This window comes from Aethina tumida, chromosome 1 (assembly GCF_024364675.1).
Source record: "Aethina tumida isolate Nest 87 chromosome 1, icAetTumi1.1, whole genome shotgun sequence".
Lineage (NCBI taxonomy): Eukaryota > Metazoa > Arthropoda > Insecta > Coleoptera > Nitidulidae > Aethina > Aethina tumida.
The window spans coordinates 77850856-77876595 of NC_065435.1; the positions used below are offsets into that span (position 1 = coordinate 77850856).

The 25740-nt window shown below is 28.2% G+C and overlaps 1 protein-coding gene across 1 annotated transcript in view; it reads right to left on the reverse strand.

The window, feature by feature from the left end:
• LOC109608597 (tachykinins) overlaps positions 1-18120 on the reverse strand; it is a 40046-nt gene extending 21926 nt beyond the window's left edge. Inside the window, exon 1 of the mRNA XM_020025077.2 lies at positions 18000-18120. The gene's annotated coding sequence lies outside the window, so the exon portion shown is untranslated. The remainder of the gene's footprint in view (positions 1-17999) is intronic.
• Between the last annotated feature and the right edge of the window lie 7620 nt (positions 18121-25740).

Here is a 25740-nt window from a genome sequence, read left to right on the forward strand (position 1 = left end):
TATCGGAATCATAATTTCAGGAAATGTTGATACTCATAAGATATCTCGATACTGCAAGTTTCAGATCTTTATTTGTTGCCGTTTTTGAATAAATCAAAACATACTGAAAATCGGTAAAAATTGTATGCACAGCACCTTGTGAATCGATTGATCTAAATACCGGATATATTTTGGGGCATGATGGTAGCTTCTAGGAAAAAAAAATAAGAGCTATATCTGTTCATAAGAACCTTAAAAAAAACGAGGTTATTTTCTTAATTTTGATTTTTAACCATGTTACGGTAACAATAAAAAATTGAAAATCAATTTTTTGATCAAAAATTCCTTTTTATGATTTAACTCTTGAAATGATGAAATACAGATCTGAAGCTTGCAGCATCAAAGTATCTTATGGGTACCAACATTTCCTTAAATTGTTAACTCGATACCTTTCTGGGGCGGATTCGGTATTCTTATCGTCCCATGGCCTTTTAACGTTAAATATTTTGATGGTCTAAATACTTTGTATAGTAGACAATAATTATCTTCAAATTACAAACATGTAAATTATTAATTATTATAATTATATAATACGAATTAATTACAAAAACTTATTTTTTATTATATTAATTTTTTTAAAAAAATATATGCTGTTTAATGTAATTTCTTGAACATTTACTGAAGCACAAACTGAAGTTGCACTCCGCGCACGTGAATAAATTGCAAACCCAATATTAATTCGATATTGGGGGCAATATCTGTCCGAAGTAGGATTGAGGCGAAGAATTTCTCAATAATTCGGAAACGCGACCCGCCAAAGGGGAAAAGTGTTTGTAGTCGGAGTCTTTTTGCCGTCGAATCGCCACTCTAATATCCCATAGGGGTTTGCATGTGTGACTCACAGTGGGCGTCGATTTTTCCATTCCCTCGAGCCCACATCGAAATTGCAGCTCAACATTATTGCAGATACAGATAATGTAATTATATCAAGGTGGACCCCGCTTCTTTGTCGCGCAACTTTTATAAATATTTACCGGCTTAACTCAAAGGAACTGAATTCGATCAATGTTTTCCAATGAATTTTTACCTTCGGATTACATTTTCGGGTCTTACTCAGCGATAATATGTTTCCATTCGAATATAAACCGGTTTTGCTGCCCCTTTCTCCTCGGTATTTTCCCTTCATTTTCGTCGCTGTTTATGCTTCCAATTTTTCCGGTATAATTTAAATTTTTAATCCGGGTCATTTTCCTGTCTACTTACTTATGGGCCCGCACGGCAATCGATAACCGGTCTTGTTTGTCGAGTGCTTAATAATATCGACAGTTTTTATAAAAAATAAAACAAAATAAACCCCGTTGGCCACATTGAATATGACACCTGTAGGGAGAACCTGAAATATTTATCGCGCGTCTCGTTTATAACCGGCTTGTGTTCCATAAATTCGAACCGTTCTCACCTTCCGAAAATATTGGCGATAGATAACGTTTTGATTTATACTGTGCAAACTTACGACGAGGCGAGGGTCGCTTCTTAACACTCGACGTAACGATTCGTCTTTATCTTGTGGAGTTCTTGGAGTTCGCGATGAGTTCGAGTGCATTTTGCTATGCAGGAGATCTGTTTTAAAATTTATCGCATATTTAGATAACACAGTCGTATAAAGTTCCGTGCGATTTTTGGCACTTTATACGACTTGCATACTCTTAATTTTACAAAAAAAAATATATTAGTGTGCTCAAAAATTCTAGCAATATTTATTTTAAAAATTAATTAAAATATTGATTAAAACACTCATTATTTCAATCGTATTACTCAGTAATTTATACAAACAGTAAACTTTTAATTGGGCAGATTAACAATTTTAAAGTATTTTTGTATAAATAACATAAATATTATTTAAAGAAATTTTCAAGCTCTTTTAAATATTTTGTAACTTATATTTTCAGGGTTGCTTATTCAAGATCAAAACACTACTGTAACTTTTTTATCTATATTTATTTAATACATTATTATATTATAATAAAATTGAGTGAGATATTTTTTATAATTATCCATTGAACAACCTTTAAGATGAACACAAATACTGCATGTTAATAATAACAGTGACAATTAAAAATCACATTTTTCTAGCACAATTATGTCTTCAGATCAAGCAGACTATCTAAATCATGAAATAAAATGTGAAAAATATCTGAGAATATCACTTACTTATAACATTAGTTTAGTGTTAGTTGTAACAATCAGTTTGGCTCTTATGTCTCTAAACATTAATTATGAAAATTCGTGCATTAAATATTGATATCTGGATGGCTTACTTTACTTGACCAAAAGAAATTTTTTTTTTTTAGAAAAAATGATTCTTAATCATACTAAAGACTTACTAATGTGCAATATATTTTTATTAAATTTACTATACATTTATTTTAAAGGTTCCGAAAGTAATATTAACAAACACAAAATTTGAACTTAAACTGCAAACTTTTGAACTTACAACTATGTCTGGAGTTAACAGACTACATTTACATTATTAAAATTATTTTTACTAAATACTTTATAATTTTTACATGTTAATGATCAAGTTTTGATTATTTTATTGAAATCTTATCTCAATTTTTTTAAACTTATATTGTGTCTATCTATTTTTGCATTTAATAAAGACAAAACCGAATCAATTTCCGAATTAAACGTCAAGTTTAGGACTTGCAACAGTGTGTTAAGTTCGGGCAACAATACCAAATTTAATATTTGGTACGGAGGTTGGATCTTAACGTCACGGTTCGCGTTACCGCAAACTGCCTTCGTTCCAGGACGCAGATCCTTGCGGTCCATTTCCACATAGTAATAACGCAATAACGTAATTAACAAGCGGTCCACCATCAACTTTGTTGATGCGTTTAATGTCGAACATTTACCCGCTTGATTTGATGTAAAATACAACCACAGAATGTTTGTCGTGCGGCCACTTTTATTTACTTCGTGATGTTTGTGAGGGAAGTATTTGCAATAGGGGAATTTATAGCCGTTTCGAATTTTGTACTAATTAGTTTTCATATGTGTTTGAGTTTGGTACCTGCAAATCAATCACAATATCATACAATATGTTCGCTTTTTTGTAAATTTCATTTAGTTTTAATTTGTCAATAATTTCTAAAAAATCTATTTTTATAAATAACGAAATAAATCAAAAGATTTTATATGGCCCATTTTAAACTTTTGATTTTTGAATTTTTTATTTTGTTTAAATTTGTATTTTAAATAAATCAAAAATATATATAAGTAAAACAGATAATTTTACGTGGTGTATATTAAATTTGGTGGTAATTAGTTTTGTGTGTGAGTTCGTTTATTATAAATCAGAGGTTTTAAATGGTTGTTCATATTTCGGATTAACATTTCCGTGTAATTTACATAAAGTCAATTAATTTTGGAGCATTTTTCAGTTATTCAATAAATTTATAATAGCCGTTTATTTTAATTGCCTCACAGTTTAATCTCCTCAATTAGAACTAACGCAATTTTGCGTTTAAATGCACCGATCGTATCGCATTAAATTGAAAAACGTCTGTAAAAACACTAAATCGTTGATAAACTAGGGCACAAAAGCATCGTATAAAAAGTACGTTTACGTTAAATCGATCGTTTCTGATGTGAATCCCTTTACCATCTCACTATCAAAACAAAAATTACCATTCATTTAAATACAAGCAGGGGTAAGCCTTAAGAACCGGGACAACAGGAGGGTTGGAACTAAGGATCTAATCCGGATTCACGTTACTTATTAACCGTTTTAAAATTAGAGCCGCTCAACCTTCACCAAAACTATTATTAAAGGTGAAAATAATTTCGGCACGTGGTAACGAGGTGCGTGTCACCGTGAAAGGATTTTTTCAGTCACGCACTGAAATATAACATTCCGTGCAAATTAAAGGGAGCTCGCGAACGGAGGATTGAAACATCACCTGTTGTTAGTCACTTATCGGCACATCAATAACTTGTTGATCGTTCCATTGGGAAACTTGCCAAGTGTGCCCTAAAATGTTTCCATTTAAAACATGAATTTTCCAACAAAACTAACGAATAAAAAAATCAATTCCGACCGACCGAATCATTAACCATAATTAAATTAATGGAATGGTTTTATTTTAACGGTGAAGTTTCCACGTTTCATACGTGAAAAGCAATTCGTAATGTAAATTTTCCTAATTGAACCTGAAAGCATTTCGACAGTGATACCGAGATGCATTAAGTCTTGCAGTCAAATTATAGTCGTCTGCTCGCACATTGGATCGTCGAGTTGAATACATCACATATACATTGATATAATCCTGCAGGATAAAATATTAATTCCGCGATAATTGAAGTTTATTTCGTCACGTTTTAAACAAACTGTCCCGCTTAAATTTAATCGCCGGTCTTGTTTCTTAAATCGCACCGATTACGGGCTACGGCTACGTCGCGCAAAAACATCCGAAACAGAAACTTTGTCCGATAGATATTCATGATGTCGCAGGGACATCAAAGCGCCAGAAATCACATATAAATTGCCTCCGAGATCCGGTCAGTTTCGGTTTAAGTTGGTTATATGTCGCAAAAGGACGAACGCCAAATTACAGTCCTTATTATGCCCTTTGAAAACGTTAAAGCGGACATTAGCCTTGTTTATTATTCACCAGTGATGGGAGCATGAAGGAGATAATCGGTATGGGAAGACGAGCGCAAGTATTATACGATTACCGGCTTCCTGCAACGAAATTAGTCATGAAAATGCTCTACATCTCCATTACAGCAAAAAAAAAAAACTAAATGCCAAAATTTAAATATTTGATCGTGGTCCCAGGGTGCAGTCGTCAGGAACTGGTGGGGGCTGCACTGTAAGCTCTTTAACCACCGAAGGCAGTCATGAAAGTTTCATGTCTCGCGCAAACATCGGCCTCTCGACGCGGGAACAAAACAAACTTCTGCTCCCCGTTTTCGCGTGCGTGTTAATTTTTTCCACCAGATGAATAAATCATTTCTAAGTTTGTACGTTACGTTAATTGTTGTTGATGACGATCGACGTCAGATGGCAATGTATTTTGACGTAACAGAGCCATCTTTTAATGGGTACCATTAACATTAACGCCAGTAATTAAGTTGACGCAGAAACATAGATTTATACTCTCGAGTGTCAATAAACAATGATTATTTCGAAAAATCACTTCATATTTACATCATTTATCTGATAATGCACTCTAATAAAATATGTAATTATGAATGAAACTTTGAAAAATTGCATAAAACACAATTTATTATAAACATAATATAAATACTTCAGATTATCGATTTAAAAGTTGAGTTGTGTCGCTTTTCAATGAGACCAGCAGTTTAAAATAACCCGCATTCGATACCGTTGACTACAACTTTCAATCACGCAAAATCTAACATGCAAACAATAAATCACCTCGTAACAAAAGTATGTTAATTAAGATTATATTACAGAGTTCTTAAAAATTTTAATTGTTTACAACCCGTATTCGTTTAAACACAAGAAAATTTCAGAGTTTGTAATGGAATTATTCAGGCAAGTTTTCTTGCAGTTATTACGTATGCAAATGAAACAAAAGGGGTTGTTTCAATTAAGTTTTTCATTCAAGAACTGGAAGACATTTATTGCGACGGTTGACTTTGCAAACTGTAAACAGCGACGAGATAATTACCGGCTAATTGATTAGCGAGCAAACTCGTATAAGTAAAATTATTTTGTTGTTTTGCGATTTGATAAATCCCAGAGATGGAATTTAATGATAATTTTCTGGATGCACTTAATCCGGGAACGTTATTAAAATGGATTAGATCGCCGGCGCGAAGACATAATCCAATTGAACGTGATTCTCGGAATTGTGAAAACGTGGTCTTGGACTTTTTAACGATACACAAAACGGGCCAGAAACACTTTAATTTTCGCCGTTTGGGTAATTGAAGTCGCGTGTTTCCTACTAACAATTTTGATGTTATTACAACATTTTTTTAGCGCTATTTTTATAACTCGACCTGTAAAAGATTCAAGGTGTTGAAATGTGTATGAGATCTTTTCATCAAATTTGAGAGATTTTTGCGGATGTCGCATTTTAGATTTATGATCGAAATAATTTCGTCATGTATGATAATCCTCGGATAATCCGGAAATGGTAAAAGGCATGTTTGTCGAGGGTCCGTCGTTTTGCATAAGGCAACATTTCCTACTTTATAGAACGGAAGATTTGCCCTTTACTTTCTTTGGATGCGAAGCTTCTTTCGTCCCCTCAGATCAAGAATGTTTAAGGAGGGTTAAATACTTAAACGTGTTATTTTTTCAGTTTTAGTTTCAGATTTTTACGTATCATACTAAAACATTCTTCATTTTAATTAAAAATTAATTTACTACGTAACTACATTTTTATTCTCATGCATCTGTTTATTGAGCTAAAACTTATAATAATAAATTTGCGCATCCACCAAATATTGAAGTCCTTCAGCCTTATTTCTTAAAGATTGAAATTTATCCTGTGACAAAAGTCACATATTTTAAAATATATTTAATTATATATAAATTATCGCATTCGAACAGAATACAAATAGATTATATCTTTCGCCCCCTCAGATCAAGAATATTTAATGAGGGTTAAATACTTAAACGTGTTATTTTTTCAGTTTTAGTTTCTGATTTTAACGTATTACACTGAAACATTCTCCATTTTAATCAAAAATTACTTTATTATGTAACTACATTTTTATTTATTATTTTTATTTCATGCGTCTGTTTATTGAGCTAAAACAACATACAATGATAAACTGGCGCATTCACCAAATATTGAAGTGTGAAATTTATCCTGCGATAAGTCACATATTTTAAAATATTTTTAATTAAAATATCAATTATCGCTTTCAAACAGAATACAAATAGATTTTATCTTCCGTTCCCTCAGATCAAAAATATTTAATGATGATTAAATACTTAAACGTGTTATTTTTTCAGTTTTTGTTTCAGATTTTAACGTATCATACTGAAACATTCTCCATTTTAATTAAAAAATACTTTAACGTGTTATTTTTTCAGTTTTTGTTTCAGATTTTAACGTATCATACTGAAACATTCTCCATTTTATTATATATATATAATAATATACATTTTTATTTCATGCATCTGTTTATTGAGCTAAAATTTACAATTATAAACTGCGCATTCACGTAATATTAAAGTTTATTAGCCTTTTTTCTTAATGTTTGAAATTTATCCAAGAGTCACATATTTTAAAATATTTTTAACTAAGTATAAATTATCGTATACAAACAGAATACAAATAGATTTTGCATATATTTTAAAATATATCCAGTTCTGACTTTAGACGAAATTTTATTTTAAAATTACTTTAGTACCTAAATACACATTTACATAAAGTAATTAATTTACTTAAATTTTAAAATGATTCTTGTTTCATGTACCGGTTATTATTATATATTAATACAATTAAAAAGTAGCGGCGCATTCGCCAATATTTTGATACATTCCCGTTTACGTACTCCTTGGCGATACTTTTTGTACACGATAAAATTCAACTTCACAAATTTAAAATTGAATAAAATATAAACAAATAACCTGAAGCCCACAATTATAAATTGGCGCGTCCACCACAATGTAATATATATTTCGAGACTTGATCTGTGACGTGATTAGATCTTCTCCAGAAAAACAGGGAGAAACAACCATCCATCGCGTTTTCTGACTCTTACCGCCTTTTTTTATTATTTTGTGACACAAGGGAGGTGCGATTGTTCAGTATGTATGTGACCAGCGACTGCTGAATAAATTTGCAATTTATATCGCACGCAAATCTTTTATTAGAAATTCGAATGCGGCCAACAAACAAAAAACTGACTCTCTTTCATATTGTGTGACGGTCCGGTTTTCCATCTCGACGGAACAGAAATCGAAATTATACAACCGGTGGTGTTTGTTCTATTGATTGAGTATTCGGGAATTTATCGGTGGATTTATTGGTGTGTTTTGTTACCGAGTAGGTTGTTTTATTCAAAGAAAATCACCTTAAGTGGCTTTCGATAAAGTTTAACTTGTTATTTAATCTTTAAATGCCAACCAAGTTACAGAGAATAAATTACTCAATTCTTCTGACCCATACGAATGAAATAATGGAATCTAGTTCGCGAACAGTTTTTCGGTGGTAAATAAAAAATGCAAGTAAAGAGTGACAACCTCTACATAACAATTACCCTAATCGACTAAATTATGCATGTGTGAATAAGTGGCAAAGCTTTTACTCCACATTCTTAATGAAAAAATCGATACATATTACACACTTAAAAGTTCCGTGCGACTAAAGATACGCTGCTTTAAAACACCACATGAATATTCCATAGAAAATTTCAAAATATGCTTTTTTTCGCATTCAAAACGAAATTCAATCCGAACGCAGTTTTCAACCTAATATATTGAAATTTGCTGTATTAACTTTATGATTTGCACTGAATAGTCTGGAGTAAATAGCATATTACTATTTGAACCAGGAACACCTGCGGAAATCACAAGAAATATCCGGCAATATGCCTTTTTCTATTATTACTTTTAAGCCCACGTTACGAATGCAATTTTAAAGCTAAGATTGTAAAATGTTAGTAATTTACAGAAGACTTCAATTTTATTTCGATATTTTTAGTTATCCAGTATTTATAAATGTTACTTAATTTGAAGGGTAGACCCCAACAGAAATTAAAATCTCTGGTGCCGAAAATCAGGCAATTTGTCTTACGAAAATTGTACAATTAACATCCTAATCATCTCCTCGTTACAACCTAATTAATAGTCACTATAAAAAGTAACTCGGTCGTAAAATTAATTTTATAGTGCAGCATTTTTAGTTGGTTGATTGTTGAAATTTCGGCAATCTTTATTCATTTATAAAATTGAATTGTTCTACGCCATAATTGAACTTGTTTGAAATTAAAGCGCACTTATGCGATTATCTAATTTAAATTTAACCTATATTTTATGATTAATTTTAATAATCGAGTGTCATGAACTAACACATTCACTAGAAATTAAGTTAAGTCTGTGTTTTTTTATTTTATTAATTATAGAAATATATATCTAAATTATTTTAGATTTCTAAATGGCTAATTTCTCATTGAATTGAACATGTGTATATATGACTTTCTAGTAATTTTTTTCTTTAAAAACAACATTTTTAAAAGAGATGAAAGGAACTAAATAAGAGAAACATAGATTGGAAATGTAACCTTATAAAAAACACTGTATAAACTTCTCTTGCCTCCTTTGGATCACATAAGATTATCACACAGAACGAAATTATTTCCATATCAAATCCAATAATAACATCACCTTTATCACGCGTTTGAAAAATGCAATCGAATGGATTTAACTTATACAATCAATAAAATCTTATAAACAATTACAAGTCCCACAAGTACATTCATGGTCCATTCAAAGTCCACTTTGAGAACAAATCAATTAGCCGGTGTTTATTTCAGTGTTTGCAAGTTTGCGAAGCCAATTGTCTCAATGAATGTCTGGTAACTTACTTCGGCCAACTTTGCCCTTTGTTTGCCATTTACATACGTAATAACTGCAAGAAAACTTGACGTTATAATTTCATTTTCCGGTTGCAGAGTCTTGAGCAAAGCACTTTGAATTATTGTACTGTTCCCATTGTATTTTAGCGAACAAGACCTAAAGTTAATAAACAATTACCGCATTTTTGACGCGAATTTCATATTTATTTCAACACGTTTTACTTAATATAATAATACAGAAGAGAAGCAACATTAAAAAACTGGGAAATGTGCAAAAAGGAAATGCCTTCGGATGAATTATCGAATGCCTAATGTTCGTTTTGCATAATTGAACGAATACATGATACATTACAATATTTTTTTTTCATTTTTACACACAGATTGTGTGCTTGTTTACCAAGCTTCAGGCTTAAATCCGTTTTGTTAGTCAATGTTAAACATGATAATGAAAGCAGTTACATTTAATTATCTCTGTTTTACTAAAACATACCAACTTATCTATTTTTTTATATTCGAATAAAATGTGCAACAAAACAAATAATATAAAAATTATAAATAAATATAAATTGGATGAGAAACTGAGCTCACTGATTTAACCTTTATATAATCTGAACGCGGGTTGTTTTGTTTCATCCCTTAAAGGACCACAATTTTGTGGTTTCATTAGTTTAAGTATTTTATTACCTGACATTTCACCCCAATTCTTATATAAAAACCAATATCTGTCTGATTATCTGTATTATTAAACGTGTTTGCTTTCAACGAGAAGTTTCAGATTTGGTTTTAAATATGTATAAGCACCAAAAACTAATTGCAATGAATCATTCCCGAATTAAAAACGTTGACAATCAGATTTACGATCCTCGAAAAGTTGCTAAACAAAGTTTCGACTTAATACCGTTCAAATTATATTTTTAAAGGATCCATATTTCATCGAGGCGATGCAATTACTTTGTGTACAGAGTCAAAGGCGCTTTTCCGTACAAAATACAAATCGTGTCACATTATTAGTTAATAATAGAGTAACCACTTAATTATACGACTAAATAAACCCGCCAACACGTCACACGTTATTATCGCACGGTTAGCTCCTTTGCAAACGCGATCTCCGCAAGAAATCGATACTTTGAACATCGATACAATAATTTTCTTAACACAGAACGGTACAAAAAATACCGAATCTTATTTTTTATCATCAGCGCCCCCTTCTACCATCAAAATGTACTATTAGTTTAGAGTCGTCCCGCATATAATAAGTCAAACTTTTAGTGTGTCGCTCTTAAACGTAGCCACGTTTCTTCTAATATTTTTCGTTGATAAATATCGCGAAATTTCCGGTATCGAAAGACGAAAAGATGTAAAATTTATGTCCGCCATAAATTCTAAAACGCACATGTGAAAGCAATGAAACACAATATATTATTGACTTCCTACTTTTCGCTATCTATTTACCGATCTGGAGTGTTTTATCAGATAGATAAATAATCGTAAATCATCAATGTGAACAATATTAAATAGCACACACGCCTTATTTATTAGTAATTGTGTTAACTGATCGGATTGATAAGAACGGGGGTTAATTCGGCGAAATAGTAATAAACTATATCTTTGTAAGGATAGTTTTATAACTACTAGTATAATAGTATTTTATTTAAGATATGAATATATTGCTTTTTTTATTAAATTAATCTAGGATTACTGATATTTAATAATATTTATTTTATTTATTCAAATATTGTATTTAACAAAATACTGATAAATCTTGCCAGGAAGAAGGCTGACCAGATAGTGAATATCATATCTAATCATATCGATCATATCTAATCGAATAGGTATGATCGATAGGAACCTCATACAACAGATGTATCAGAAAAATCAATTTTTCTTCGTAATCTGTCAATAAAGATGCATTTAAGATACTTGATTATTTATCTTGCCATATTTAGTTAAACATTTAAGATAATAAAACACTATAACATCAATTGGTTAAACAGAAGTCAATAAACTTATATTAGTATTAAAGACAAGTGATTTTTTCAAAAGAAACTGATTCTCCATTATTAAATGGATAATTAATAAAATCTTCCAATATGAATGAATGAATAGATTTTCAAAGTAAAATTCTAACGAAATCGATCAAAAATAAAAAAGGACTAGTCTAAACACAATAACCACACGACCGTCCAAATAACTTTGGACTGTAAATATTTTAGGGCATCGTTTCGACAATGCATACTTATAAACCGCACATCCTCAGATTTATGACACTGTAAACATTCTTTACGAGCCACGAAAACACGACGATAATTAAAATCGCCCCGATGCCACAACAAAAAACGGACGTTTCGAGGTATGTTCGATGAATTTGCGGTGCGACGAAATTTGTGTACGTTTGTGTCATCGTTGCGAAATTAATCAGGAGGTTGAGCCGCCATACAATCGGCGACTAATTGAAATTAATCGTTTTATGGATTATTAAATTTTCTCAATACGAGGGTTCATATTAACTGTATGCGGAATACACGGTTCTGTTATTAGGATGACGTGATCAAAGAATAAACATAATTAATTATATAAATATGAATTCACAACAAAAAAATTAGGCTTGATTGCATTCGTGGTTGTCAAATAAAAGTTCAAATAAAATAACGATATATTTTGTGATTGAAGGGACTAATTAATTACGATATAATAATCCTGGGGGAAAATCTGGAATTCGAAGAGTGCAAAAAAACATCACCGAATCATCGATTTGTTTGGCATGTTGTTTATTATTTTATGTGTTCGTGTAAAAGACCGATAAAATTGTTCAAATTTACATGATGTTTGAGTATCGTTGAAACGTGTTGTCGCCGGCATCTTAAAATTTCTATTTCACGCGTGAATCTTAAAAAATAATCGGCGTGAGTTCACTGCAAATTACCATAAATATTGTTATCGGATGAAAAATTAAAATAACAAATAATCTCCATTAATTGATCAACCATTTTAGCGACATTTGCAATTAATCAAATTAATTTAAAGTAGTAAATCATCGTAATTAATATCACTGACTCTCAAACATGGAACGCTAAAATATACAAACCCTATTGATTTTTGACGTCCGATTAAGATTAATGCAGATTCTCTTTTGTGGGAAACACTACAAAGATTCACCGACATGTACTTAAATTAACTCCGACCCATGTTTTTAATAACTGTAGAAACATCAAAGAAAACTGATTAGTTTTGGGAATATATTATAATATTCTGCACAGCATCTCAAAGTTGCAAACCAGAAAATTAATTAAAATTATACTTTTGTCAGGTTGTTTAACCAAAATTTCTTTGATATATTTAAACTTTTACATTATGGGGTCACAAATCAAATGTCGAAGATGTTTTCATGAAAGAAAATTGGAAAAAAGTTTTTTGTCAATATTTTGAATTAAATAACTGCTTAAGGTTTTATAAAGAATTTTATGAGTATAACTTTTTTTTTAAATTAAGACATTAAAGAGTGTAAAAAAGAGATTAAAATTAAAGTTTCTACTATGACCGAAAATATTTGCTAAACTTAAGTTATCTTCTTATGTTTAGAATGGAGTGTTTTAAAAGCTTTAGCAATACATATTTATTTCACCTAATAAAATAAAAAATTAGATGTATAGAAAGCTATATTAAAGAAATTATTTTATGTTTTACTAATGGCTTGAATTATTTCAGTTAAGTTAGGTTCAAAATTATATATAAAAGATTTATTTTTATATACCAGAAAATTAATTATAATTATACTTTTGTCAGATTGTTTAACCAAAATTTCTTTGATATGTTTAAACTTTTACATTACGGGGTCACAAATCAAATGTCGAAGTTGTTTTTATGAAAGGAAATTGGAAAAAAGTTTTTTGTCAATATTTTGAATTAAATAACTGCTTAAAGTTTTATAAAGAATTTTATGTGTATAAACTTTTTTTAAATTAAGGCATTAAAGAGTGTAAAAAAGAGATTAAAATTAAAGTTTCTACTATGAACGCAAATTTTTGCTAAACTTAAGTTATCTCTTTATGTTTAGAATGGAGTGTTTTAAAAGCTTTAACGATACATATTTATTTCACCTAATAAAATGAAAAATTGTATAGAAAGCTACATCAAAGAAATTATTTTATGTTTTATTAATGGTTCGAATTACTTCGATTATGTTAGATTCTAAAATATATCACTGAACGTTTTTACTTTAAGATTTTTGACTAAATATTGTAGCTTATCCTCTATTATAATATAAAATAATTAAACTTAATATTAATTGACATTTTATAATTTATAAACGACACAATTTATTAGTATATCTAAAAAAATGTAAAAAACTAAATTTCAATAGAAGTATTTTATATATAAATTGAAATGCCCTTATGTTAAGATAATTGGACTGGTTTATGTAATGTAAATTACTGCATAACTAAAAATTTGACAAAAATCAATATTGAATTTACTGAATTTACTGAATTTACTGAAAGATTAAATAACAAAATAAATAATTAAAGCACATTATAGAAATTGTTCCACTAAATTTCCAATAATAAATAGGCAAAACTGCAGAATAAACGAATCAGCATAATCCCACAGCTTTTAGTGATCGGGTCTGCATTGTTAAATTGAAGACAACTCGATCTGCATGTTAGGAAATGGTTAAAATTGAATCGTACCGAAACCAATAACCAGTTTATTCTGTCGTAGCCATTTCCTTTATTAACTTTAAATTGATCGTCGACCGATACAATATAAAAATGTTTAAGTCTATTCAATTTGCTCGGCGGTTAGATTCGTGTAACAAAGAGGATCCGAACTGAAAAGGTTGTGGAAGGAAAAGCAAAAGCTTGTTCAAGACCCTTGTTATCATTATTATTATTATTATTATGTGGGACATAAAAAATGTTTAAGTTAAATGGAAATAAATAATTTAAATATTCCAGTTAATTTGGAAGAAAATTTTCGATGTTGGAGAAAAAAGTAAAATCTCGCTTAAGGTCACATCTGTTAACATTATTATTAAGTGTGACATAAAAAATATATATAAATATAAAGGAAAGTGGAATTAGAAACTGTGTTACATAAATTATTTATATGCAGCATGTATTGAATAATGACAATAAATATTTAAATGTTCAAGTAAACAGACAGGTGAGTTCGGTATTTACATAGCCTTTTGGTAACCTTATTTAAAATTGAATTTGGAAAAACGAGATATACATTTATATTCCCAGATCGGTTCAATTCGTCTGCATAAAATACGCAAAAGCCCCCGGAGAACTTTGTAACCGAGTATACATTTCATATCACAACATAAAATATTAAAATATCCTATTATAAATGTCAAATATGGCTTTGTTTAAACACATAAGAAAGTTTATCGAAAAATAAAAGAAAACATGGTTTCCTTTCAGTTAGAAAAAAATATTGTCATAAAGGACAAGTACAAATTAGTTTTGCCCGCAAATAATACGTTATCTCGTCCGGCCATTCATCACGATTTGAAAGCGCAATTGTTGTTTTTTCAGCTTTTTTCGCCGCTGTTCAATTGTGAAGACGCAATAATTACGAGCGTTTGTAATCAGAAGCGCAACGTTGTTTTTCTCCGTTCAACATTATTATGCGAACTTGCAAAATCCGTAGAAAATCATAAACTAAAACTATTAAAACAACTCGCGTGGTTTAACCCGTCTATCAACAGAAACTTTTCGATGTGGGTTCTGAAACCGCAATTGTGTGCAGATTACAAATAACAAACTTCCCTATGAAATTTTACAATAAATATTTAATTCGAATACGTAATTAGACGTTCTTGTTTGTGTATGAAGAATCTATAATTGTGTGGCATCATTAACAGGATCAAATATTGTGTTAATCAGTAAGCCAACATTGAATCAACAATTATTTGCGTCTTGTTCAAGTACCGCACACCACGAACATTTCGATTAGACGCTTTTCAATGGTGCTCACGGCTGAAACTTTCGAGAGTGATAAAATTTAATTTATAGTCCAGCTATCCGATGGTCTTTTGCCAGTTTACTTAGCTGTACAAATGGGGGTATGTCAAAAGTTTTTAGCATTCATAACGTAATGAAACATTCAGTAGATGTTTCTAATCGTAAAACGGTTACTTTTATTGATTCTTTGTTCAGTAATGCTTAGATAATTTTTTAGGGAATCATTAAACTGACATTTGTTTTATTGATGAGTTATTAGATTTACTGTATTAGACAAATTGTATACCTAAAGGCTATTTTTATATTATTTCCAACATTAAATATTTTCTCTTCAAAAATATTAAAAATAAATAAATAAATAATATCAGTACGTGTTATATAAATGCTTAATAGGAATTTATACTTACAAAAATATACAGTCTCATAAAATTATCATAAATATAAATGGTTCATTAAAATAATAAATTACCATAACTGTAGAAAACACAATATATATTTTAATTATATGAATCATAATGAATTTAGTTGGTAATATTTCATTTCAATATTTGTACAACTAAATGGAAACAAATGTTACAATTTTTAATAATGAATGAATAACAATAACCATATTTTAACAAAATATATCAAATAAATCTTCAACATCAGGTAAATGATTACTAAAATTGTTATTATTATATAAGATATTTTTAAAATAGTTGTAATTATATTATTATATTTTAATTTATTAACATTCGAATTAAATACATATGTATACTATTTTTAAAATTTAATAAACCAAATAACAAAAATTTATATTAATAATATAAGAATATATTGAAAAATTAAATAATTTTTTGAATTTTTTGAAAATTTATTAATAATAATTAATAATCATAATACCTTAATACCACAACAATTTTTTTTAAAATAAAATACGAATAAATAATTGTCCGATTTTTTAGAAACTTGAAGAATTTCATTAAAAAATACAAATATTTTTATAAAAACTAAAATTTTACCAGAAACATATCAAAAAAAATACTTTAACTTTAATTTACAGACAAACAAATAATAATCAAAACGTAATTTGTGATTAAAAAACTATTTTTCGCCAAATTTTGCTCAAAAATTATCGTTATTTAATAAAAATGTAAATTTGGTGGATACTAAAAATAATTCATTAATTAATATTAAAACATTAAAACGTTTAGTCTTTTTAAAATAAATTAGAATAAATGTAGTTTTATTTATTTACATAAATATTCTCGTACTTTTTTATCAACTTTTTTACTTCTTCCATATACCTTAATTAATACCTATAACAACAACTTTTTTTGGAATAAAATACAAATAAATAATTGTCCGATATTTTAGAAACTTGAAATTTTTCACTAAAAAAGGGGTATACAAATATTTTTATAAAAAAATAATAAAATTTTACGAAATACTTTACAACACAATTTACAGACAAACAAAATAATAATCAAAATATAATTTGTGATCAAAAAAATACTTTTCACCAAATTTTGCTCACAAATTATCGTTATTTAATAAAATTGTAAATTTGAAAATTTAAATTAGCGACTTTGTAAAGATTATTATTAATATTTGAAAGAACAACTTTGTCCAAATCTAAATATTTTGCGCATAATATTTAACTATAATGCGTTATACAAGGATATCATATATTGTGTATTTTTTTAAAATAAATTATATTCACAATAATAAATATTTTTCAAGTTTTTCGTTTAATTTAATAAATGTTTTAATTAACAATTATTAACTTACATTTTTCTTAAAATTAATTATTATTAATTACAATAATAAATAATAATATTAATTTTATAATTTTATGAAAACACATTCAATTAAATTAATAAAATAAAATTAAAAACATGCGGATTCTAAAAATAATTCGTTAATTAACATTAAAACGTTAAAACGTTCACTCTCTCAATTGACATTTTCAAGAAACTTCTTTATTCAGATGCAAGTTGTTTAAGAATTGGGTACTTAAAATTAATCCAAGGAATTAAAAAAATAAAATTTAATTAATTAAAAAGAGAAACAATAGAATCCTGAACCTTAATAAAGAAAATCATTGTTTTATTCATTTTTTCAAAATTACAGTGAAGCAGAATTTTACATTTTCCCATTAAATTTAATAAATTAGTAGAACGAATGGAAACATTTTACAAAAACTTAAAATTAACAGTAATATTACTAATATTAGAATTATTTTAGACAATTTAAATTATGTATGGGTGAGTAAGAATAAAATGTTTTCAAAACTTTTTGAGCGTAACAAAAATATTTCTTCATGTTTTAAAAGAAATGTTTCAGTTCTATATCAAATGTTACACAAACAGTTTAATTTATTTTTTGAAAAATTATAATAACACCGATTAAATTTGAACGCAACAAACAATTCTGCAAGAACTTTTTGAAAACTTTCTCGAACCCAACGCAAAAAGGCAAATCAAACAGAAATAATTTATAACTCACCGCCCAAACGGTCAACAAAGCACCACGAAGAGCTAGGAGCGAAAGAACAGGATCGACGGCTCTGCCGGATTAAATGCGTGTGTGCAGGAGCAGGACTCGTGACACTCGTCCGTCTCTCTGTTACGGGAACGTTTTGGGCACCGTAACACAGGTATCGTTCGACACTGAGGAACGCGGCACCAACACCGACCTTATTACACGTACCAGACGCCAATCGGAACGCGTCCTTTGGCCAGGATGCCGTCGCGACGGCCAATCACTGAACGTCCTGCTTACATCACTGACGCAAAACACTTTAACACCGAAGACATTGTAGGTGGATCCATTGGAGGTTTTACGTGGGTTTTCATCGTTTGTTGTCTGTTATATATGATTTTTTTTTACTTTTTTGCTAATGGGGATATTTGAAATTATTATTAACGTATGCATCACTCATTACAAGATTTAATGGAAAATTATACATTTTTATTATCTTTATTTTTTTCATATTTATTTTGATTTTATTAAAAATTAAGCTTACTGGCAGTGTTATTTTAATAATCAAAAACCAATAAAATTTGTATTTTTGATACATCAAACTAAATTTAAAATAATAATAAATAAAATTTCGTTTGTTTTACTATCCATTAGATATTGAAAATATTCGTATACGTATTAAAATTAATATTGTTTATTTAAAACTTTACTGGTTAAACAGCTGTCTAGTTCACAAACAATTTTTCAATGATATTTATATTACAAATTACTGACAAGATTACAATTATTTTACATGTGATATGAAACACTCGTCGTAATTAGTTAATTATATTACAAATTATTCATTTGTGTATAAACCTTTATAGTTTCGTAAAATATATAAATATAACAAAATTGCTTTTGTGCAAATTCATGAATGTTTAATAATAATTAACAATGATTTCAAAATTTAATTATGTTCAGAAAACTTGGAATATATATTCAAAGTTGTGAATATTTTTAAGTAGGTCCCAATTAATTAAGGATTTAAAGAATTTTAAGGATTTTATATTAAGAATTAAATAAAGAGGGCGAAACAGTAATTGTGCTTAATTGACAGATTTATGATTGTAATTATTTTTTGAAATCAATCTTTTTAATAAGATTGGATTGTATTGGATACAATATTATACTTTAATATTATTTTATTAATAATTTTAAAAATATTTGGGGACTGAAACAATTGATGCTGTAAAGAGAAAATATAATGTTTTACATTAATTTTATTAATACTAGTTTTTCAAGAAGTTTAATAATACTAAAGAAACCAAAGTAAAAAATACAAAATTTTTGTCCCTTAAAAGAGTAAATATTGTGACGTTCCACTTTTTACATTATTGAATTATTAATATTGTTTTTTCTTCACAAAATTTAATAATATCAATAAGACATAATAATTTCATAATTCTAATATATAGCAGTTTAAAATATATATAATAAAAAATTGTATGCCCTAGAAGACATCTATTATAATATGACCGTTAAAAATTAAACTTCTTGCGACGCCCCATAAAAAGCATCCTTTTTATGGGAAAACACTAGGAAAATTTGTATTTTTTAATCACAACAACAAGCGCCTCTAAACGATCTAAGTTATTTTTTGGTAAAATCATTTTTTTTTTTAAATATAACCAATATTAATAAAGGCCGACCCCACAGTTATCAATAATAGTGGCAATCTTAGTTTTATTTCTCCACAAGAATAATAGGCTTTGCAATTACTGAAGTCACAAATGACAAGTCATCTAAATAAAAGATGAAAATTTAATATTATTTTGGAAAAATGAATGAAGAAAGAATTAAATGTTATTGTTATTAAATAAAGTCATTATAACTCATTTATTATCTAATGAGTTACTAGATAAAAAACTTCTTACCGCATAATAAACAACTTGGCAGTAATTTAGTCATAGAATCGTTAATATTGAATATTTCTCATGAAATTTGGTACAAATCTATTTCAAAGGATACCGATTCTAGTGGCGTAAGAGGATTTTACATTTTTCAGTCTCTGAATGTGATCTAGTAGTATTACTAAATAAAAAAATTATGAGAGTGGCCCGCTTTCATATGGGTCACTCCATCTATATGTATGAAAAACTGATATATATGAAGTGCACCATTGAATCGTTTAGATAGAAATTCAATTAAATTTTAATTACTTATTTATATTGGATAGACACATTTAATTTAATTCTTAGTGCCTACAAGACGCACAACTTCAATATTGTCCGTCGCACAACCAGTGTTCACCACTCAGTTATAAACAAATACTAAATTGATTGTAAAAACTAATTTCTTTGCTTGATATCTGATATACTTCACAATTAATTCCATGATTTACTTAATTTACTTAAACAAAAGTCATAATTCTCTCTCAAACTTGTGGAATATTTTTTTTAATAAAATTTAATATGCACCAATTTTGAAGGAGGTTAAATTCAAAGAAAAATTTTTTTTAATAAAAAGTGAACTTATTTTTTTAAATTGTACTGTGAAAATAATGTGGGGTGATACAGAAAACAATTTTGATGATACACACGTCGTTTTTGCAATAACAAAAATCATCGACTGAATCACATTTATGACTGAGCGAGTTAATGGGGATTAAAACCCTCATGCGATTCGACAAATCGTGCTTGGCCCTTTATCTAAAAAGCACCGATTGACGTGCACTCGAAACCTAACAAGATTATTGTTTCAGCCAATTATTATCAACACACATAGTCGAGTGGTGAACAAATTAATGTAATTTCTATTATATGTGTCAATTTGAACAGATCGCGTTTTGACGAAGTGCTACACAGGAAACGAATTTCGCAACGTTACGTAAACCAGCAATTAACTAGATGCGGTTGCGGATAGATATTAATTGATGCATCCTCATCTCCGTTTTTAATATTTTCAAGTGTACTTTCTAATAATTTTTATTAATGTTTATCATAGAAATAATATTTTAAGTTCTTGAATAATATTGCTAATTAACATGTTAATCAACAACTGAAATTAATTTTAACTGCATCAAATGAAAGCAAAACGTCGATATATTCAAATACACAGTCGAATTAACAGACAAACATAATACAATTTAATGAAATAACATTGTCATTAACATATTAATTACAGCGTGGCAAAAACTATCAATAACTATGAGTTTAGCTGAAGGGGTAAAAGTCAATTACTTTACAGGATTCAAACTGGGTTTTTAAATGTTTACGGTATGAGTTTGTTATTACGTTTACGATTCAATTTTGGTTGTGGCTTTGCAACAAATTGTAGAAAATTTCGTTGATTGCACAAAAACAAACCGCGATCAACCAAACTATGTTGTTTTGTTAGTTGGTCAAATCGTGTGGATAATTTTACAATATTAGCATAAAACATATTCTAAATACGCTCATTAAATAATCTTATATAACAGGGTAATTATCAATTTTACTTTACTTTATTGACCGGAATTTACATAGTACGCTTTAGTTTGTTAATAAGCGCGTAAAATAATAGCGTGGGTTAATTAGACAATGGTTTAGTAAACAATATTTCCTAAGAAATTGATTTCGTAAACGTGTTTTATAGACGAATTTTTAAATAACCAAACTATAATTAATACAAGCAATTAATTAGTCAAATATAATCTAGTTCACATGACAAAACTTCCGATTATATACATTAATAAATAAATATATATATATATATATGAGTGAGCCAAAATATCGACTATTTTTTTTAACATCCAACACTGAAAAATTGGTTTCTATAACAAAATCCATATCTCGCCATTACTTCGTAATCGTACAGAAGATTTCTATTTACATTTTTTCTAATAAATTGAACGCTCTACAAAAAAGACATCTTACAATTTTTTCATAACCCTTGTCGTTAAGAAGATATATGAGGTCAAACTAAAGAATTTAACACACATTTCTGTTTTATTTCTAAATTTTATAACTCTTAGATGAATAAATACTATAAAATGCGCAACATATATTTTTGTATGAAATTAAACGCTTCACAAAAATGATCTCTTGTGGTTAATCGATTACTCTAACTATTTAGAAGATTCACGTTCGAATCCCAATGCGTACTGTTTTTAATAGTTTTTAATAAATATTTAAAGTTTATCCATTTAAGTCATGAATTCATAAAAATTTCAGTTTATTTTGATAGAATAACAGTTTCCAAGTTATGTCTTATATTTTGTTACGGAATATATGTCTTTCTACCAATATTTCCTTTTCATAATTTTGACCTTATCATAATTTAGTATTGTGAGGCATGAATTTTGAGATAATTCGTTATCTATTTTAGAGAAAATAAAGTTTTTTATTTTAGAAATTTCATAAAATATATCAATAGAAAAGAAAAACAATAAATATATTAAAACTCAGCTATTAATTATTGGTTATAGTTATATACAAGAAGACAATCTCAGGAACTTATGAAAAATAGATCTACCAACATTTGAAACAAAAAATATTCAATTATAAATTTTGTCGAAAAAAAATGAGTTACATTTTAAATAAACCCCTTAAAAAATATATCACAATACTAAATTGTGAAAAGGTCAAAATTATGAACAGAAAAAATTGATAAAAAATTGATTAGAAAGTAATATATTCCGAAACAAAATATAAGATATAACTTAGAAACTGTTATTCTATCAAAATAAACTCAAATTTTTATGAACATTTTCAAAATTCATGACTTAAATGAATAAATTTAAAATATTTATTAAAAAGTATTAAAATCAGTACGCATTGGGATTGGAATGCGAATATCTTCTAAATGATTTAAATAATCGATTAACTACAGGAGATCTTTTTTGTAGTGTTTAATTTTCTACAAAAATATATGTTGACCATTTTATAATATTTACATATCTACCAGTAATAAAATTTAGAAGTAAAGAAACTGTAAACGGTCAAACATAGATTCAGTCAAATATTGGCAACGATCGTTTGAATTTAAATTTCACAACTTATTAATTAAAAACCACAACTAAACTAAAATTGATGATTTTTATGTCCGGACTTGTCGTAGTTAAAGCGACAATATCAACATGATTATCTTTTAACCAAATTAGAACGGTTTTCGATGCATACTTCGATCATTATCATTCATAAACATGCATGCATGTAACTGGTAAATTATCGTTATCATATGGTCCCATTATATCTCTCATAATGTCTCCATAAATGAAATAGTTCTATACCATTCCAACAAAAGAAATCCCAAACGAAAATGTTTCCTCCACGGTGTTTTAAAGTTTTTATTGTGTGTCTGGAGCTCAAACTTTTATTAAGAGGACGATAAACGATATTTTATGATCTGATCATAATAAGGAATCATCACTCCAAAATACCCTTGGCCAATATTCTGTAAGATAATTAATATAATTTTGTGTGTTGCGTTATTCAACCAAATAATATAAATCCTACTAAGAATAAACTCCTACTATTAAGAGTATTATTATTATTAAATAGTGACACAAAACGTAAATATATTTGAATGTGTTAATGTTATATCTTTGGCCAACCAAATTAGACTAGTATATATGTTTAATGTTATATCTCCGTCGTTTGTAAGCAACAAAAAATGCAGAATATTAAAATATATTTATTATATTGACTTAATAAATTTTGTATTAAATCCTTTTATAAAATACCTTACAAAATGTTTACATTATATTTCATTTTATCGAATTTCATAACTATTATTTATTTATTGACTGGAATTTTCATACTATACTTTACATTGTTCATAAATTCTTAAGGCATTGGTTTTGAAAATGTTTTTTATAAACAAATTTTAAATAGTTAATAATTGTATCACCAACAATTTGTTAGTTAAATAAAAATCTTTTGTTGGGATAAACGAAAAATTTATAGTATCAAATGTTAAACTTTGTTACAGTCTACATACATATATAGACATCAACACCCTCTAAAGATATTATGAATAAACCAGATTAATATATTATTTTTTGGACGAAATTAAACTCTACTTTTTCTAGTATTTTTTTATTATACGTAGTCAAAGAAAATACAAATTTAAGAAATCCAACAAACTATATATAAAAAATCTTAACGTAGAACTCATGTCCCTCACAAATTCTATAGAACTGAAGTCTGAGCAGGAAACGATAGTACGTGAAGTGATTCATTTGGTAAGAGATTGTCTTTTTTAAACAAAAATTGTGGGCCGATTGCTTCGAGATCAGCACTAAATCCACCCCACACCATTACTATAGCACCTCAATAGCTAGAACCTCATGTGAAATTTGCAGACAAACTATATGTCTAGAAGCTCTTCGAATTCTTGTTTCTAAAAAGATCCTTACAACACGATGATCTCAATGGCCTTCGATCATGTAAATTATAAACATTATAAAACAACTGTAGGTTAGAAACCAACAACGGATGCTATTGCATCCGTGTTTATACATGATACAGATGCCAAAACCTACCCCTGACTGGTGTCTAACAAATTCGATACCTGATTTTGAGTTGCACCAGCTTCTCTCCATGATAATTGGAAACGAACTGAACATGCACTATGTTTAGTTTAGCAAAACTAAATAAATATAAATGTACAAAATAATAACATACTTTATTAAATGATAGTTGCTTATAAATTGATTTTATTTGACCAAACTACAAACAAATAAAAACTTTAAGTTTCATAATTATACATGTTGAATGGAATATGTACAGTATGGTTTATTTAGTCAATAAATAAGCAAAATCATAACATAGTTTATTATGCAGTAGATCACAAATCAATAAATGTATTTTATATTCTAAATAATGAAACTAAGTTAATACCAATAATTATTAACTTGTTAGAAAATCAAAATTATTAATGTGATAGATATGATGGTAGATAATTTATGTTTTTTAATTATTATTTACAAGAATATACGTACTTTTTTAATAAATTATTATTATAATAACATGGTTTAGGAAACAATATTTCATAAAATATTGGTTTGGCTACTGGTTAATATTGGTTTTATGGACAAATTTTTAAATAAAAAAATAATAAAAACAATTAATTAGTTAAATATTAACTATTTCATGCGACACAATTTCTGATAATTAATATTATTAGCCATGCAAAAAATCAATAATTTGTTTCTACATTTTTATCAAAAACTATAAAATTAGTTCATAATTAGATTCATAACAGTAATTAAACAAATTCTGATTCCTCTGACAAATTTCTAGTTACGCAGTGACAACAAATACAAAAAATATTATCTAATTTCCTCGATAAAAACTTTGCAACGATTTTAAATTACACATTTGTTTAAAATAAAGACATTAAGACTTTTTCCACGACTTTCATCTGGTTGTATAATCCTTTAATAAACTCACACATCTTTCAAATTATCAATTAGACATCATCAAGACATGTGACAAAGAGGAAGACCACACTGACACACTAAAACTGAGGAAGGAAGCAAATTATTTTTCAATCACTATTTACACGCGGCAAGAACATATGTTCGGTTAACGATTATTTTTATTTCATCGAGATCAGTTTTCATAGAGTACATTATAAGTCAATGAATAGGTTTCATTATTTAACGCGCTTTCTATTTTCCTTTGTACGAGTACTTTGCGTAATGTTATATTTTTTATTATTTGTTTACTTTTAATTCTTCGTGAGGTCCGTGATCGGCCGAATATAAATCGTTTTAATTGAAATTATGTAAATCGTCCGA